Source organism: Dama dama, chromosome X (genome assembly GCF_033118175.1).
Source record: "Dama dama isolate Ldn47 chromosome X, ASM3311817v1, whole genome shotgun sequence".
Taxonomy (NCBI): domain Eukaryota; kingdom Metazoa; phylum Chordata; class Mammalia; order Artiodactyla; family Cervidae; genus Dama; species Dama dama.
In genome coordinates, this window is record NC_083714.1 from 81,617,400 (window position 1) to 81,636,413 (window position 19,014).

General features: G+C 38.2%; 1 non-coding gene across 1 annotated transcript; it reads right to left on the minus strand.

Moving 5' to 3' along the window:
* Nucleotides 1-800: 800 nt before the first annotated feature.
* On the minus strand, nucleotides 801-932 carry LOC133053332 (small nucleolar RNA SNORA51). The gene has a single exon (XR_009692247.1). It is a non-coding gene; the product is annotated as a small nucleolar RNA SNORA51 (small nucleolar RNA).
* Nucleotides 933-19,014: the final 18,082 nt, after the last annotated feature.

Sequence of the window (19,014 nt, forward strand, 5' to 3'; positions counted from 1 at the left end):
ACAGCAGCCATGAAATTAAAAGATGCTTTTTCCTTGGAAGAAAATTTATGACCAACCCAGACAGCATATTAAAAATAAGAGACATTACTTTGCAAACAAAGGTCCATCTAGTCAAAGCTATGCTTTTTCTGGTAGTCTTGTATGGGTGTGAGAGTTGGAGTATAAAAAAGGTGAGCACCAAAGAATTCATGCTTTTGAACTGTGGTGTTGGAGAACACTCTTGAGTCCCTTAGACTGCAAGGAGATCTATCCAGTCCATCCTAAAGGAAGTCAGTCCTGAATATTCATTGGAAGGACTGATGCTGAAGCTGAAAATCCAATACTTTGGCCACCTGATGTAAAGATCTTACTTATTGGAAAAGACCCTGATTCTGGGAAAGATTGAAGGTGGGAGGAGAAAGGGCCGACAGAGGATGAGATTGTTGGATAGCATCATTGACTCAATGGGCATGAGTTTGAGTAAACTCCAGGAGTTGGTGATGGACAGGGAGGTCTGGCATTGTGCAGTCATTGGAGTTGCAAAGAGTCGGACATGACTGAATGATTTAACTGAACTGTATGACTTCACACAGTAAGACAATCTCTAGGCCCATCTGTGTTACTACAAATGGTATTATTTCATTCTTGTCTAAAGCTGAGTAATATTTCATTTCAAATATGCACCAAATCATCTTTATCTATTCATTTGTTGATGGACATTTAGGTTGCTTCCATGTGCTGGCTGTTGTCCATAGTACAGCAATGAACTTTGGGATGCATGTATCTTTTATTTTTTATTTTTTCTTGCCTTTCCCTCCAGTCCATGTCCTCCCACTCACAATACAGACAAGGCACAGGGCCTTCCTGGCCTGAGGTGTTTATGGGGTGAGTTTACTCTGCCTCCTCTTTCTATACAGTGTAAGAACACAGCCTGTGGTAAGCATCAGGAGGCTGGTGTGCATGTATCTTTTTGAATTAAGGTTTTCTCCAGATAAATACTCAGTTGCTAAATCAAATGGCAACTCTACACTTAGTTTTCTAAGGCACCTTCATACTGTTTTCCACAGTGGCTGTGCCAATTTACATTCACATCCACAGCACAAGAAGGTGCCCTTTCTCCACATTTTCTCAGATTTTTTTTTTTTTTTGTAGATATTATGGTGATGGCCATTCTGACTGATGTTAGGTGATAGACACCTCATTGTAGTTTTTGATTTGCATTTATCTAATAATTACTGAAACTAAAAACCTTTTCATATGCTTTTTAGCCATCTGTATGTCTTTTTTGGAAAATGTATATTTACATATTTTGCCCATTTTTTGATTGGGTTGTTTGTTTGTTTGTTTAATTGAGCTGCATCGGCCCTTTGTATACTTTGTTGAGTAACCTATTGTTAATTGCTTCATATGCAAATAGTTTCTCCCATTCAGACTTGTCTTTCTATTTTGCAAATGGTTTAATTTGCTATGCAAAATTTTTTAAGTTCAAATAGGTTCCATTTGTTTATTTATTTTTTTTTATTTTTTGTACTACTCTATGATATGGATCAAAAAGATCATACTGTGGTTTATGCCACAGTGTTCTGCTATTATTTTCCAATAAGAATATTATAGTATGTAGTCTTACATGTAGGTTTTTAACCCAACTTAAGTTTACTTTTGTGTATTGTATTAGAGACTATTCTAATTTCATTATTTTTTGTGTGTAGTTGTCCATTTATTCTAGCAGAACTTACTTAAGAGACTGTCTTTTCTTCATTGTACATTATTGCCTCCTTGTCATAGATTAGATGTTCATAGGTCCTTGAGTTTATCTTTACAATTTCTATCTTGTCCCACTGATCTGTGTTTCCATTTTTTGTGATAGTACCATACTATTTTAATAACTGTACCTTTGTAGTGTAGTCTGATGTCAAGGAGCCTGATTCTTTCAGTCTGCTTTTCTTTCTCAAGTTTCATTTTTCTATTTGTGGTCTTTTGTGTTTCCATACAAATTGTAAATTTTTGTTCTAATTCCGTGAAAAATGTCTTTGGTGATATGCTAGAGATTGCATTGTAGATTGCTTTGGGTAGTGTATGCACTTTGACAAGCTTGATTCTTCCAATCCAAGAATATGTATATCTCCATCTGTTAGTATCATCTTTAATTTCTTTCATCCATATCCTATAGTTTTCTGCATACAGATTTTTTGTTACCTTAAGTAGATTTATTCCTAGAAATTTCATATTTGATGAAACTTTGAATTGAATAGTTTGCTTAATTTCACTTTCTGATCTTTTATTATTAGTATATAGGAATGCTCAATATTATTATGTATTAATTTTGTACCCTGCAATGTAAACAAATTCATTGATAAGCTCTCATAGTTTTCTGGTGGCATCATTAAGATTGTATATGTATACTATCATGTCATCTGTCCAATAAAGGACAGAAATGGTATGGACCTAACACAAGCAGAAGATACTAAGAAGAGCTGGCAAGAATACATAGAAGAACTATACAAAAAAAAGATTTTAATGACTCAGATAACCACGGAGGTGTGATCACTCACCTAGAGCCAGACACCATGGAATGTGAAGTCAAGTGGCCCTTAGGAAGCATCACTATGAACAAAGCTAGTAGAGGTGATGGAATTCCAGTTGAGCTACTTAAAATCCTAAAAGGTGATGCTGTGAAAGTGCTGTGCTCAATATGCCAACAAATTTGGAAAACTCAGCAGTAGCCATAGAAATGGAAAAGGTCATTTTTCATTCCAACCCCAAAGAAAGGAAATGACAAAGATTGTTCAAACTATCACATAATCACACTCATCTCACACTAGCAAAGTAATGCTCAAAGTTTTCCAAACTAGGCTTCAAAAGTAGGTGAACCAAGAACTGCCAGATGTTCATACTGAATTTAGAAAAGGCAGAGGAATCAAATTGCCAACATCTGTTGGATCATAGCAAAAGCCAGATAATTCCAGATAAACATGTACTTCTGTTTCATTGAATACACAAAAGCCTTTGAGTGTGTGGATCACAACAAACTAGAAAAATTCTTCATGAAACAGGAATACCCCCTTACCCCCTTACCTGCCTCCTGATAAACTTTTATGAAGGTCAAAAAGCAACAGTTAGAATTGGACATGAAACAGTGGATGGGTTCGAAATTGGGAAAAGAGTACATCAAGGCTGTATATTGTCACCCTGCTTATTTAACTTATATGCAGACTACATCATGTGAAATACAAGACTGAATAAGCTGGGATCACGATTGCCAGGAGAAATATTAATAACCTCAGATATGCAGATGACACCACCCTTATGGCAGAAAGCAAAGAAGAACTAAAGAGACTCTTAATGAAAGTGAAAGAGGAGAGTGGAAAAGCTGGCTGAAAACTCATCATTCAGATCTTGACATTTGGTCCCATCACTTCATGGCAACTAGATGGGGAAACAATGGAAACAGTGACTTTATTTTCTTGGGCTCCAAAATCACTGCAGATGGTGACCGCAGCCATGAAATTTAAAAATGCTTGCTCCTTGGAAGAAAATTTATGACCAACCTAGATAGCATATTGAAGAGCAGAGACATTACTTTGCCAACAAATTCCGTCTAGTCAAAGCTTCGGTTTTTCCAGTAGTCATGTATGGATGTGAGAGTTTGGACCATAACAAAAGCTGAGTTCCAAAGAATTGATGGTCTTTAGCTGTGGTGTTGGATAAGATTCCTAAGAATCTCTTGGACTGCAAGGAGTTCAAGTCAGTCCATTGTAAAGGAAATTAACCCTGAATATTAATTGGAGGGACTGATTCTGAAGCCAAAGCTCCAATACTTTGGCCACCTGATGCAAAGAACTGTTTCCTTGGAAAAGACCCTGATGCTGGGAGAGATTAAAAGGAGGAGGAGAGGGGGATGACAGAGGATGAAATGGTTAGGTGACATCACCAAGTTGATGGACATGAGCTTGAGCTAGCTCCAGGAACTGGTGATGGACAGAGAAACCTGGCATGCTGTAGCCCATGGGGTCACAAAGAGTTGTACATGACTGAGTGACTGAACTGAACTGATCATGTCATTGGAAAACAGTGATAGTTTTTACCACTTCTTTTCAAATTTGAATTCCTTTTACTTGTTTTTCTTCTCTGATTGTGATGGCTAGGACTTCCAAACCTATGTTGAATAAAAGTGGTGAGAACGGACATCCTTGTATTATTCTTGATCTTAGATGAAGTGCTTTAATTTTCACAAATAAGAATGATGTTTCCTATGAGTTTGTCATATACGGCCTTTACTCTGTTAAGATAGGTTCCATCTATGCCCATTTTTTAGAGAGTTTTTTTTCATACATGGGTTTGCATTTTGTCAAAAGCTTTTTCTGCACCTATTGATATGATTGATATTATCATATGGTTTTATTCTTCAATTTATTGATGTGGTGTATCATTTTGATTGATTTGCAGATATTGTAAGACCCTTGCATCCCTGAGATAAATCCCACTTGATCATGGTGTATATTCATTTTAATGTGTGGAGTCAATTTAATGGACTCAATTTGCTAGTTTTGTTAAGTTGCTTTTTTTATGTCTATATTCATCAGTTATATTGGTTTCTAATTTTCACTTTTTTGTGTTATCTCTGGATTTGCTATTAGGGTGAACAATGGCCTCATAGAATGAGTTTGGGAGTTATTCTTCTGCAGATTTTTGGAAGAGTTTCATCAGGCTATATCTCAAATCTGTAAATGTTTGACAGAATAACCTTATGAAGCCATCTAGTCCTGGACTATGGTTTGATGGTATTTTTTTATTTACAGTTTCAATATCAGTATTTGTGATTAGTCCATTCTTATTTTCTGTTGCTTCTTGGTTGTGACTTGGAAGGTTGTACCATTCTAAGAAATTATCCATTTCTGCTAGGTCATTTATTATATTGGTGTATTGTTTCTTGTAGTTGTTTCATAATCCTTTGTATTTCTGTGGTGTATTTTTTTTCATTTCTCATTTTATTGAATTGAGTTATTTCTCTTTCTTTGAGTCTGACTAAATGTTTAGCAATTTTGTGTATCTTTTCAAAGAACCAGCTTTTGGATTCATTGATCTTTGCTACTGTTTTCTTCCCTACTTCATTTATTCCTGCTCTGGATTTTATGACTCCTTTTTTTCTACTTACTTTAGGTTATGATTATTCTTTCTCTCTTTACTTTAGATGAAAGGTTATGCTGTTTATTTGGGATCTTTCTTGTTTCTGGGCTATGATGGCATTTCTATAAACTTCTCTCTTAGGACTGCCTTTACTCTGTTTCATAGGTTTTGGATCGTGTTTTCATTTTTACTTGTCTCTAGGTATTTTTTTTTATTTCCTTTTTTATTTCTTTAGTGATCCATTGATTGTTTAATAGCATACTGTTTAGCCTCCAAATCTTTGTGTTTTAGTTTTTTTTTTTTTTTCTTGTAATTGATTTCTAATCTTAATGCATTGTGGTGAGAAAAGATGTTTGATATGATTTCAATTTTCTTGAATTTACTGAGTCTCAATTTGTGGTCCAGTATGTGATCAATCTTGGAGAATATTTCACGTGAGCTTGACAAGAATGCATGTTCTGTTGCTTTCTGATGGAATGCTCTTCAAATATCAGTTAATTCCATCTGATCTAATATGGCATTTAAGGCCTCTGTTTCTTTATTGCTTGTCTATCTGGAGGATCTCTCCATGGATGCAACTGGGATGTGAATGCCTTCCACTATTATTTCATTGTTGTCAGTTTTTCCATTTATGATTGTTAGTATTTGTCATATATTGAGGTGATTCTATTTTGGGTCTACATATATATACAATTGTTCTAACTTCTTGGATTGTTCCCTTAATCAGTATGCAGTTTTATTCTTTGTCTCTTGTAAAAGTGTTTATTTTAAAGTTGCTTTTTTTAAAAAAATATGAGTATTGCTAATCTGGGCATGAGTTTGAGCAGGTTCCAGGAGTTGCTGATGGACAGGGATGCCTGGCGTGCTGCAGTCCATGGGGTCGCAAAGAGTTAAAAGTCACAACTGAGTGACTGAAGTGAACTGATTGCTACTCTCTAGCTTTCCTTTGATTTCCATTGGCATGGAATACCTTTTTCCCATTCCCTAACTTTCAGTCTGCATGTGTCCCTACATCTGAAGAGGGTACCTTGTAGACAACATATATAAAGGTATTGGTTTTGTATCCATTTAACCAGTCTGTATCTTTTGATTGTAACATATAACCCATACGTTTAATGTAATTGTTGACATGCATGTTTTTATTACCATTCTAGAATTTTTTTTTTTTTTAATTTTTTGGTTGGTCTTTTTATTCTCCTTCCTCTTTTGTTCTCCTCTCTTGTGATTTGATGACTAACGTTGGTATTGTGTTTGAATTACACTTTCTTTTGTGTGTCTGTGTGTCTAATGAAGAATTCTGGTTTGTGGTTACCTTGAGGTTTTGAAGATATTAAGAAGAGGTGGCAGGAATACACAGAAGAACTGTACAAAAAAGATCATCCCGACCCAGATAATCACAATGGTGTGATCGCTCACCTAGAGCCAGAATCCTGGAATGTGAAGTCAAGTGGGCCTTAGAAAGCATCACTATGAACAAAGCTAGTGGATGTGATGGAATTCCAGTTGAGCTATTTCAAATCCTAAAAGATGATGCTGTAAAAGTGCTGCACTCAATATACCATCAAATTTGGAAAACTCAGCAGTGGCCACAGGACTGGAAAAGGTCAGTTTTCATTCCAACCCCAAAGAAAGGCAATTCCAAATAATGCTCAAACTACCACACAATTGCACTCATCTCACACGCTGGTAAAGTAATGCTCAAAATTCTCTAAGCAAGCCAGGCTTCAGCAATAAAATGCATGAACTGTGAACTTCCAGATGTTCAAGATGGTTTTAGAAAAGGCAGAGGAACCAGAGACCAAATTGCCAACATCTGCTGGATCATCAAAAAAGCAAGAGAGTTCCAGAAAAATATCTATTTCTGCTTTATTGACTGTGCCAAAGCCTTAGACTCTGTGGATCACAATAAACTGTGGAAAATTCTGAAGGAGATGGGAATACCAGACCACTTGACCTGCCTCTTGAGAAACCTGTATGCAGGTCAGGAAGCAACAGTGAGAACTGGACCTGGAACAACACACTGGTTCCAAATAGGAAAAAGAGTACCTCAAGGCTGTATATTGTCACCCTGTTTATTTAACTTATATGCAGAGTACATCATGAGAAACGCTGGGCTGGAAGAAGCACAAGCTGGAATCAAGATTGCTGGGAGAAATATCAATAACCTCAGGTATGCACATGACACCACCCTTATGGCAGAAAGTGAAGAGGAACTAAAAAGTCTCTTGAGGAAAGTGAAAGAGGCGAGTGAAAAGTTGGCTTAAATTCAACATTCAGAAAACTAAGATCATGGCATCTGGTCCCATCACTTCATGGCAAATAGATGAGGAAACAGTGGAAACAGTTTCAGACTTTGTTTATTTATTTATTGACTCCAAAATCACTGCAGATGGTGACTGCAGCCATGAAATTAAAAGACGCTTACTCCTTGGAAAGAAAGTTATGACCAACCTAGATAGTATATTAAAAAGCAGAGACATTACTTTGCCAACAAAGGTCCATCTAGTCAAGGTTATGGTTTTTCCAGAGGCCATGTATGGATATGAGAGTTGGACTGTGAAGAAAGCTGAGTGCTGAAAAATTGATGCTTTTGAACTGTGGTGTTGCAGAAGACTCTTGAGAGTCCCTTGGACTGCAAGGAGATCCAACCAGTCCATCCTAGAGGAGGTCAGTCCTGTGTGTTCAGTGGAAGGACTGATGCTGAAGCTGAAACTCCAGTACTTTGGCCACCTCATGGGAAGAGTTGACTCATTGGAAAAGACTCTGATGCTGGGAGGGATTGGGGGCAGGAGAAGAAGGAGACGACAGAGGATGAGATGGCTGGATGGCATCACCGACTTGATAGACATGAGTTTGAGTGGACTCCGGGAGTTGATGATGGACAGGGAGGCCTGGGTTGCTGCGATTCATGGGGTCGCAAAGAGTCAGACACAACTGAGCGACTGAACTGAACTGAATTGAAGTTTTGATATAGCAGTCTGCATATAAACAATATCGATTCAACTTATTGGTCTCAATATCAAGTGCATTTCCAGGTTCCTGCTTTTTCACTCTCATCTTCTCATGGTTGCTAGTTTTGACATAATATTTGTGTGCAGATGATTTCTTAACTTTACTGCTTGACTTTACCAATGAGCTTTTCCATTTGTAATTTTCTTGTTTCTAGTTGTGTCCTTTCTTTCTGTCCAGATAACTTCCTTTAGCATTTATTATAAATCTTGTTTGGTGGTGTTAAATTATTTTAGCCTTTATTTGTCTGTAAAGCTTTTGATGTCTCCACAAAATCTGAATGAGAGCCTTGTTGTATAAAGTATTCTTTGTTTTAGTTTATTTCCATTTGTCTCACTAAATATATCATGCGAATAACCTCTTTATTGTAGATTTCCTGCTGAAAACCCAGTTGATGTATTTATGGGAGTTCCCTTGTACCATATTTGTTTCTTTTCCCTTGTCTCTTTTGATATTCTTCTTTGTCTTTGATTTTTGTTAATTTTAACACTGTCTCATCATGATCCTCCTTGTGTTTATCCTGTCTGAGACTCACGGCCCTTCTTAGACTGGGATTACTGTTTCCCTTCCCATGTTAGAGATATTTTTGTCTATTATTTTTGCAAATATATCTTCAGATTCTTATGTTCTCCTTCTGAGACACCTATAATTCAAGTGTTGACACATTTAATGTTGTCTCAGAAATCTTAGATAGCCCTCGTTTCTTTTCATCCTTTATTTGTTTTAATTGAAGGATAATTGCTTTAGAATATTGGTTTGATTTCTGCCATACATCAACATGAATTTGCCATAGGTGTGCACATGTCCCCTCCCCTTTTTACCTCCCTCCCACCCCCCATGTCTCTAGGCTGTTACAGAGACCCTGTTCCTTGGCAATGATTTCCACCATTCTGTGTTCCAGCTACTTTTCCTTTCTTCTGTCTCATGTATTCTGCTACTTTTTTTTTCCCTAGTGTACTTTTCATTTAACTCATTGTATTGTTCATCTCTTTTTTCTTTAGATTTTTTTAACTCTTCCCTAAACATTTCTTGTATGCACTCTGCACTCAATCTGTACCTCCATTCTTTATTGATATTTTGCTTTAACTTTACTATCATTACCCTTAATTATTTTGGGGGTAGACTCCCTATCTCCACTTCACTTAGTTTCTCTTCTTCTCTTGCTTCTTCCTTTGGGATATACTCCTCTGTAATTTCATTTTGTCTAATTTTCTGTGATTGCAGTTTTCATTCTGCATGCTGCAGGGTTTAGTTCTTACTTCTATTGTCTGCTTCCTGGTTGATAAGGCTGATCTCTGGGGGCTTGTCCAGGCTTCCTGGTGGTAGGGACTGTTTTTTGCCCACTGTTGGATGGAACTGGGTCTTTTCTCTCTGGTGGGCAGGACTGTGTAAAGGGGTGTGTTTAGCAGACATCTTTAGGCTACAGAAGACTATAATAAGCCTATGATGGTTGGTATTGTGTTCTCACTCTATTGGTTGTTTTGCCTGAGATGCCCCATTCTTGGTGAGAAAATAGCAGTCTCCAACAGGGCTCACTATAATAAGTACTCCCCAGAACTACCACCAGTTTCTTTGTTTCTGCAGAGAATCAGCTGTGCCCTGCTTCAGCAGGAGACCCTCCAATACTAGTAGGTAAGTCTGTCCCAAACTCTCATGAGGTCACTGCTTTTTCTCCTGGGTCCTGATGCACATGAAACCTTGTGTGTACTCTCCAAGAGTCCAGTTTCTATTTGCCTCACTCTTTTGGAATTTCTATGTCCTGCTGGCCTTCAAAGCCAGATACCTATGGGCTCATCCTCCCAATGACTCCCAATAGGAGTCAGAAGTGAGGCTCAGAACTTTCACCTTTCTGTGAGAAACCCTGCAATATAATTATTGTTCATTTTGTGGGTCACCTGTCAAGTGTATTTTGCTTGTATTTCAAAAGTAAAATTTGCTTTTGTCACAGTTGTGCCCCCCTATCATCTTATTGTGGTTTGTTCTTTGTCTTTTGATGTAGGGTATCCTTTTTTTTGTAGTTTGAGCTTTTTTTTTTTTTTTTTTGTCAATGGTTTTTGATGAGCTATTTGTGATTTTGGTGTTTTGATGAGAGGGAGTGAGCTCATGCCTTTCTCTGCCATCTTGTCTCCACCTCTCTCCATTGCCTAAAATTTTTCTTGGTGAATGTTCACAATTGTTATAAAAGAAGATACCTATTCCCTCACAGCCTTATAACCCAGAGGAAGGCACAAATTGCTTTGCCAATTGTAATATGCTCTGTACTACTCAAGTTTCAGGTGAAGAAAAAATGAACATATTTAGATATTGTAAGCAGAAATAGATTTAATTCAAGAAACTGAGTGTCTAATACATTTATGGAGAGACTTGATGCCTGGGCTTTGACTAAAACTAAAGGACTCAACAATGTAAAAAACAAACAAACAAACAACAACAACAACAACAACAACAACAACAACAACAAAAAAAAACACCTGGTGGCTCAGATGGTAAATAATCTGCCTGCAATGCAGGAGACCCAGGTTCAATCCATTGGTCAAGATGATTCCCTGGAGAAGAGAATGGATACCCACTCCAATATTCTTGCATGGAGAATTCCATGGACAGAGGAGCCTGGTGGGCTACAGTTCATGTGATTGCAAAGAGGGGGACACGAGTGAGCAATTAGCACCTTCATTTAAAAAAATAGTATGCATAATCATAGCTTGCATAATCAGAAAAGTGGAGATCCAGTTAGACTTTAGTGAACTTGTTGGTCTCCTGAATACACTGATGGATTGCTATAATCGGGAAACAGGAATCCATGATTAGGTGACCACCATCAGCAGGATTACCATTACAACTGCCTCCTGACAACCATGAATCTAATGGCCTAAACCTGGAGTGGAGCTTCGGTGAAAAACCTAATATCTCCACAACTGTGCTTGCCAATAGAAATGGGAAGATAACTTCTAACTTCAGCTTATTAAATCTCAAACAAATACTATAATTGGCAGAAACTGGTTCCTATCTAGATCCCTAGGTAGAAAGAGTCTGATCAATGATACCTAATATTTTCAATAAAATGTGAGAATAGTTTTAGATTTACAGGAAATTTACAGAGATAGGATAAAAAATTTGTACATACCTTGCACCCAACTTTTGCTATTGCTAGTTCCTTGCATTAATATGGTACAATTGTTATAGTTAATGAAACAATATTGATGCACTCTTATTATATAAAATCCATACTTTATATGAATCTCCTTAGTAATTACCTAATGGCTTTATTTCCTCTTCTGTGATCTCATCCAGGACACCATATTACATTTAATAGTCATGTCCCCTTAGGCTCCTTCAGTCTGTGATGCCTTCTCAAGCTTTGTTGTTTTTGATGACTCTAAGAATTCTAAGTGCTGGACAATTGTGTTGTACATTGTTTGCAATGACTTTTCATCTTGGATTTTTCTCATGGTTAGACAATGTTTATGGTTTGAGGGGATGAATACCAAAGAAAAGAAGTGATGTTCTTAACACATCATATCAATTGTACATTATATCAACATAACTTATGATTACTGATATTGACTTTGATCACCTGCCACAGGTATTTTTTAAGGATGTCAATATAAAGTTAATTTCTCACTTTCAATATTGCTATTGTTCAGTCGCTAAGTTGTGTCAGAAACTTTCTGACGCCACAGACAGCATCACGCCAAGATCCTCTGTGCTCCACTATCTCCAGGAGTTTGCTCAAATTCATGTCCATTGAGTTGGTGATGCTATCTATCTCATCCTCTTTTGCCCCCTTCTCCTTTTGCCTTCAATTGTTCACAGTATCAGGGTCTTTTCCAATGTGTTGGCTCTTTGCATCAGGTGGCCAAAGTATTGGGGCCTCAGCATCAGTCCTTCCAATGAATATTCAGAGTTGATTTCCATTAGGATTGACTGGCTTGATCTCTTTACTGTCCAAGAGACTCTCAAGATTTTGCTTCAGCATCACGATTTGAAGATATCAGTTCCTCAACACTTGACCTTCTTTATGGTCTGACTCTCACATACAGAATGACATCTGGAATCATTATAGTTTTGCTATACAAAGATGGATCTTTGTCAGCAAAATGATGTCTCTGCTATTTAATATGACATTCTAGGTTTGTCACTCTGGAGGAGGGAACGGCAACCCACTCTAGTATTCTTGCTTGAAGAATCTCATAGGCAGAGGAGCCAGGAGGGCTACAGTCCATAGGGTTGTAAAGATTAGGATACAATTGAAGCAATAGAACACACATGAACACTAGGTTTGTCATGGATTTCTTTCCAAGGAGCAATAATATTTTAATTTTATGGCTACAGTCCCTTGAACAGTGATTTTGAAGCCCAAGGAAGTAAAACTGTCACTGCTTCCTGTCTTCCCCCTTCTATTTACAAAGAAGTGATGGGACAGGATACCATGATCTTAGTTTCTTAAATGCTGAGTTTTAAGTCAACTTTTTCACTCTTCTCTTTCACTCTTATCAGGAGGCTTTTTAGTTCCTCTTAACTTTCTGCCACTAGAGTGGTATCATCTGCATATCTGAGGTTGTTGATATTTCTTCTAGCAATTTTGATTCCAGCATGGGATTCATCCAGCCCAACATTTCATATGATATACTCCACATATGCATTTAAATTAAATAAGTATGATGAAAACATACAGCCTATTTGCACTCCTTTTCCAATTTTGGACAACTGTATTGTTCTAGAAAACTAGCCAATCTGACCACAGGACCACAGTCTTGTCTAACTCAATGAAACTAAGCCATGCCATGTGGGGCCACCCAAGACAGTCAGGTCATGGTGAAGAGGTCTGACAGAATGTGGTCCACTGGAGAAGGAAATGGCAAACCACTTCAGTATTGTTGCCTTGAGAACCCCATAAACAGTATGAGAAGGCAAAATGATAGGATAATGAAAGAGGAATTCCCCAGGTCGGTAGGTGCCCAATATGCTACTGCAGATCAGTGGAAAAATAACTCCAGAAAGAATGAAGGGATGGAGCCAAAGCAAAAACAATACCCAGTTGTGGATGGGACTGGTGATAGAAGCAAGGTTCAATCCTGTAAAGAGCAATATTGCATAGGAACCTGGAATGTTAGGTCCATGAATCAAGGCAAATTGGCAGTGGTCAAACAGGAGATGGCAAGAGTGAATGTCGACATTCTAGGAATCAGCGAACTAAAATGGACTGAAATGGGTGAATTTAATTCAGATGACCATTAAATCTACTATTGTGGGCAAGAATCCCTTAGAAGAAATGGAGTAACCATCAGAGTCAACAAAAGAGTCCAAAATGCAGTACTTGGATACAATCTCAAAAACAACAGAATGATCTCTGTTTGTTTCCAAAGCAAACCATTCAATATCATGGTATTCCAAGCCTATGCCCCAACCAGTAATGCTGAAGAAGCTGAAGTTGAACAGTTCTATGAAGACCTACAAGACCTTTTAGAGCTAACACCCAAAAAAGATGTCCTTTTCATTGTAGGGGACTGGAATGCAAAGGTAGGAAGTCAAGAAACACTTGGAGTAACAGGCAAATTTGGCCTTGGAGTACAGAATGAAGCAGGGCAAAGGCTAATAGAGTTTTGCCAAGAGAACGCACTGGTCATAGCAAACACCTTCTTCCAACAACACAAGAGAAGACTCTACACATGGACATCACCAGATGGTCAACAATAAAATCAGATTGATTATATTCTTTGCAGCCAAAGATGGAAAAGCTCTATACAGTCAGCAAAAACAAGACTGGGAGCTGACTGTGGCTCAGATCATGAACTCCTTATTGCCAAATTCAGAGGTAAACTGAAGAAAGTAGCGAAGACCACTAGACCATTCAGGTATGACCTAAATCAAATCCCTTATGACTATACAGTGGAAGTGAGAAATAGACTTAAGGGACTAGATCTGATAGACTGATAGCCTGATGAAAAATGGATGGAGGTCCATGACATTGTACAGGAGACAGGGATCAAGACCATCCCCTTGGAAAAGAAATGCAAAAAGTCAAAATGGTTGTCTGAGGAGGCCTTACAAATAGCTGTGAAATGAAGATAAGTGAAAAGCAAAGGAGAAAAGGAAAGATATTCCCATCCTAATGCAGAGTTCCAAAGAATAGGCAGGAAAGATAAGAAAGCCTTCCTCAGTGATCAATTTAAAGAAATAGAGGAAAACAACAGAACGGGAAAGACTAGAGGTCTCTTCAAGAAAATTAGAGATATCAAAAGGATATTTCATGCAAAAATGAGCTCAATAAAGGGCAGAAATGGTATGGACCTAACAGAACCAGAAAATATTAAAAAGAGGTGGCAAGAATAAACAGAAGAACAGTACAAAAAAGATCTTCATGACCCAGATAATCACAATGGTGTGATCACTCACCTAGAGCCAGACATTCTGGAATGTGAAGTCAAGTGGGCCTTAGAAAGCATCACTATGAACAAAGCTAGTGGATGTGATGGAATTCCAGTTGAGCTATTTCAAATCCTGAAAGATGATGCTGTGAAAGTGCCGCACTCAATATGCCAGCAAATTTGGAAAACTCAGCAGTGGCCACAGGACTGGAAAAGGTCAGTTTTCATTTCAATCCCTGAGAAAGGCAATCTCAAGAATGCTTAAACTACTGCACAATTGCACTCATCTCACACGTTAGTAAAGTAATGCTCAAAATTCTCCAAGCCAAGCTTCAGCAATACGTGAACAGAGAACTTCCAGATGTTCAAGCTCAAGCTGGTTTTAGAAAAGGCAGAGGAACCAGAGATCATATTGCCAATATCTGCTGGATCATCAAAAAAGCGAGAGAGTTCCAGATAAGCATCTATTTCTGCTTTATTGACTACACCAAAGCCTTCGACTGTGTGGATCACAATAAACTGTGGAAAATTCTGAAAGTGATGGGAATACCAGACCACTTTACCTGCCTCTTGAGAAACCTATATGCAGGTCAGGAAGCAACAGTTAGAACTGGACATGGACCAACAGACTGGTTCCAAACAGGAAAAGGAGTATGTCAAGTCTGTATATTGTCACCCTGCTTATTTAAATTATATGCAGAGTACTTTATGAGAAACGCTGGGCTGGAAGAAGCACAAGCTCGAATCAAGAATGCTGGGAGAAATATCAATAACGTCAGATATGCACATGATACCACCCTTATGGCAGAAAGTGAAGAGGAACTAAAAAAGCCTATTGATGAAAGTGAAAGAGGAGAGTGAAAACGTTGGCTTAAAGCTCAGCATTCAGAAAACTAAGATCATGGTATCTGGTCCCATCACTTCATGGGAAATAGATGGGGAGGCAGTGGAAACAGTGTCTGACTTTATTTTGGGGGGCTCCAAAATCACTGCAGATGGTGACTGCAGCCATGGAATTAAAAGATGCTTACTCCTTGGAAGGCAAGTTATGACCAACCTAGACAGCGTACTGAAAAGCAGAGACATTACTTTGTCAGCAGAGGTCCATCTAGTCAAGGCTATGGTCCACTTTTCCAGTGGTCATGTATGGATGTGAGAGCTGGACTGTGAAGAAAGCTAAGTGCCAAAAAATTGATTCTTGTGAACTGTGGTGTCAGAGAAGACTCTTGAGAGTCCCTTGGACTGCAAGGAGATCCAACCAGTCCATCCTAAAGGAGATCAGTCCTGGGTGTTCATTGGAAAGACTGATGCTAAAGCTGAAACTCCAGTACTTTGGCCACCTCATCTGAAGAGTTGACTCGTTGGAAATGACCGTGATGCTGGGAGGGATTGGGGGCAGGAGGAGAAGGGGACAACAGAGGATGAAATGGCTGGATGGCATCACCGACTCGATGGGCATGAGTTTGAGTAAACTCCGGGAGTTTGTGATGGACAGGGAGGCCTGGCGTGCTGCGATTCATGGGGTCACAAAGAGTAGGACACGACTGAGCGACTGAACTGACTGACTGACTGAAACAACCTCTTTCTGCAGTTGGAGTTAAAGGATGTAGTTAGGATTTAGAGTTTAGGTTGATGCAGTGAAGTGATGAATTAGAGCCTATCCTTTTTTTTTTTTTTTTCCTTTGCCAGATACTTAAAAGCCTGCAGGATGATGGCTCTTCCAAAGTGAATTTTTGTGCTAACTAATCATATGATTGATGTTCTTAATGCTGTGGATTAATTAGTCTGCCGCTCTCAGATCAATATTACCAACTAGAACTGAGACCCAAGGACTCTGGGAGACTTGCTTAAGGATACTCAAGAGGGTAACCTTCCTGGAGGCATGCCTTCTTGGAAGTCAATTGTTTATTCAACAGCAGCACATTATGTTCAGGTCAAAAATGAGTGAGACAGAGAGATGGAGACTGATTGGTCTCAGCAGGACTTCAATCCTCTATGTATAGAAAACTCCACTTGTCACTGTAAATACCTACACAAATTAGTACTGTATTTGGGAACTTGCCAAAATATGTGAAGGTACATTTCAGTTTATGATTAGAGCTTGGCCATAATTTGGAAAATATTAATTTTCTATTCAGAGTAATTTTTAAAAGATGATTATCTGAAACACCAATGCAGGATTGTCTTAAGCACAATAAACAAGCAATTAAATCAATTATAATTTACCAGTAAAACTTTCAAGCATTGAGCTATTTGGTGAAAGGCAGAGAATGTCAGAGCAGTTTATAACTACTTTCATGTGTATTCAGAGGCATTGGCCATACTGAGCTGGAAGGAATCTTCCATCTTTTGGGATGATTTTCTTCCCTCTGAGGAGCCCTAAGCTCTTGGACAGGGAGGTCTGGCATGCTATGATTCATGGGATTACAAAGAGTCGGACACAACTGAGCAACTAAACTGAACTGATTATCCTATGTCCAGTTTTAACAGTTGCTTCTTGACCCACATACAGGCTTCTCAGTAGACAGGTAAGGTGGTCCAATACTCCCATATCTTTAAGAATTTTCCACAGTTTGTTGTGATCCACACAGTCAAAGGCTTTAACATAGTCAATGAAGCAGATATTTTTCTGGAATTCCTTTGCTCTCTCCATGATTGAATGAATGTTGACAATTTGGTCTCTGATTCCTTTGTCTTTTAGAAACTCAGCTGGTTCATCTGGAAGTTCTTGATTCACATACTCCTGAAGCCTAGTATGAAGGATTTTGAACTTATCCTTTATAATATGTGAAATGAGTGCAATTGTATGGTAGTTGGAACATTCTTTGGCATTGCCTTTCTTTGGGATTAGAATGAAAGCTGACCTTTTCCAGTCCTGCAACCACTGCAGAATTTTCCAAATTTTCTGGCATATTGAGTGCAGTACTTTAACAGCATCATCTTTCAGAATTTTCAATAGTTCAACTAGAATTCCATTACCCCCTTAGCTTTCTTCATAGTAGTGCATTCTAAGGCCCACTTGATTTCACACTCCAGGAGGTCCAATCTGGGTGAGTGACCACACTATCCTGGTTATTCAGGTCATTAAGACCTTTTTTTTTTTTTTTTTTTTTTTTTTTTTATCTCTTCTGTGTATCCTGGCCATCTCTTCTTAATTTCTACCACTTCTTCTAGGTCCTTACAGTTTCTGTTCTATTGTGTGCAGCCTTGAATGAAATGTTCTTTTGATATCTCCAATTTTCTTGAAGAGATCTCTAGTCTTTGTCATTATTTTGCTTTCTTCTATTTCTTTGAATTTTCCATGTAAGTAATCCTTCTTATCTCTCCTCACTATTTTCTTGAACTCTGCATTCCATTGGGCATATATTTCCCTTTCTACCTTGCCTTTCTCTTCTCTTCCTTCTTCAGCTGTTTGTAAAAATTACTCAGACAACCAGTTTGCCTTTTTGCATTTCTTTTTCTTTGGAATAGTTTTGATCAGTGCCTCTGTACAGTGTTATGAACCTCTGTCCATAGTTCTTCAGATACTCTGTCTACCAGATCTAATTTCTTGAATCCATTTGTCACCTCCATTTTATAATCTTAAGGGGTTTGATTTAGGTAATGCTTGAATGGTCTAGTGGTCTTCCCTTCTTTCTTCAAGTTAATCATGAATTTTGCAATAAGGAACTTGTGATTTGATCCACAGTCAACTGCAAGTCTTGTTTTTGCTGACTGTATAGAGCTTCTTCATCTTTGGATGCAAAGAACATAATCAATCTGATTTTGGTATTGAACATCTGATGATTTCCATGTGTAGAATTGTCTCTTGGGTTGTCAGAAAAGGGTGTTTGCTATGACCTGTGTGTTCTCTTGACAAAACTCTGTCAGTCTTTGCCTTCTTCATTTTGTACTCCAAAGCCAATCTTGCCTGTTATTCTGAGAATCTCCTGATTTCCTACTTTTTCATTCCAGTACCCCATGATGAAAAGGATATCTTTTTTAGTGTTTGTTCTAAAAGTTGTTGTAGGTCGTCATAGAACTGGTCAACTTTCGCTTCTTCAGCATCAGTACTTGGGGCATAAACTTGGATTACTTGATGTTGAACAATTTGACTTGGAAACAAACTGAGGTGACTGTGTCTTTTTTGAGGTTGCACACAAGTACTGCATTATGGACTCTTTTGTTGACTATGAGGGCTACTCTATTTCTTCTACAGAATTCTTGCCCACAGTGGTAGATATAATGGTCATCTGAATTAAATTCACCCTTTCCCATCCATTTTAGTTCAATAATTCTTAAGGTATCATTGTTCACTCTTGCCATCTCCTGCTTAACCCCGTCCAATGTATCTTGATTCATGGACCTAACACTCCAGGTTCTAATGTAATATTGCTCTTTACAGCATCAGACTTTATTTTCACCACTAGACACATCCACAGCAGTATATCATTCCTGCTTTGGCCAAGCCACTTCATTCTTTCTGGATCTATTAGTAATTTCCCTTCACTCTTCCCCAGTATCCTATTGGGACAACTTTTGGGAATCTCTG